Here is a 955-nt window from a genome sequence, read left to right as displayed (position 1 = left end):
TTATCTGCAGGAGGCCCTGGCGCATGCATCTGTGCATCGGGAACGACCTCGGACCACCAGGGGCCGAGAAAACCACCGTCTCATGGGGCCGGGCACTCAGGGTCTGGGGAAAATCCAATATGTATCTGGTGATATCTCGGGTGCTATTAGAGATAGCGTAATAAACCAAAGTGCATTGTCTGTAGGAGGCCCTGGCGCATGAATCTGTGCAGCGGGAACGACCTCTGACCACAAGAGGCCGAGAAAACCACCGTCTCAAGGGGCCGGACACTCAGGGTCGAGGAAAAATCCAATATATATCTGGTGATATCTCGGGTGCTATTACAGATAGCGCGATAAATCAAAGTGCATTGTCTGTAGGAGGCACAGGCGAATGAGTCTGTGCAGCAGGAACGACCTCGAACCACCAGGGGCCGAGAAAATTACAGATATTCGGAATCCGTCACCCAAGGTCATGTGAAAATCCAGCATATATCTGGTGATATTTCGGGTGCTATTATAGATAGAGCAATAAACCAAAGTGAATTATCTGCAGGAGGCCCTGGCGCAGGAATCTGTGCAGCGGGAACGTCCTCGGACCTCCAGGGGCCGAGACAACCACCGTCTCATGGGGCCGGACACTCAGGGTCAGGGTAAAATCCAATATATATCTGGTGATATCTCGGGTGCTATTACAGATAGCGCAATAAATCAATGTGCATTGTCTGTAGGAGGCCCTGGCGCATGAATCTGTGCAGCGGGAACGACCTCGGACCACCAGGGTCCGAGAAAACCACAGTCTCATGGGGCCGGACACTCAGGGTCAGGGAAAAATCCATTATATATCTGGTGATAGATCGGGTGCCATTAGAGATAGCTCGATAAATCAAAGTGCATTGTCTGCAGGAGGCCCTGACGCATGAATCTGTGCAGCGGGAACGACCTCGGACCACCAGGGGCCGAGAAAACCACAGTC

The sequence above is a fragment of the Nomia melanderi genome, unplaced genomic scaffold, assembly GCF_051020985.1.
Source record: "Nomia melanderi isolate GNS246 unplaced genomic scaffold, iyNomMela1 scaffold0014, whole genome shotgun sequence".
In the NCBI taxonomy this organism is placed as follows: Eukaryota; Metazoa; Arthropoda; class Insecta; order Hymenoptera; family Halictidae; genus Nomia; species Nomia melanderi.
This window is presented reverse-complemented; position numbering follows the sequence as displayed.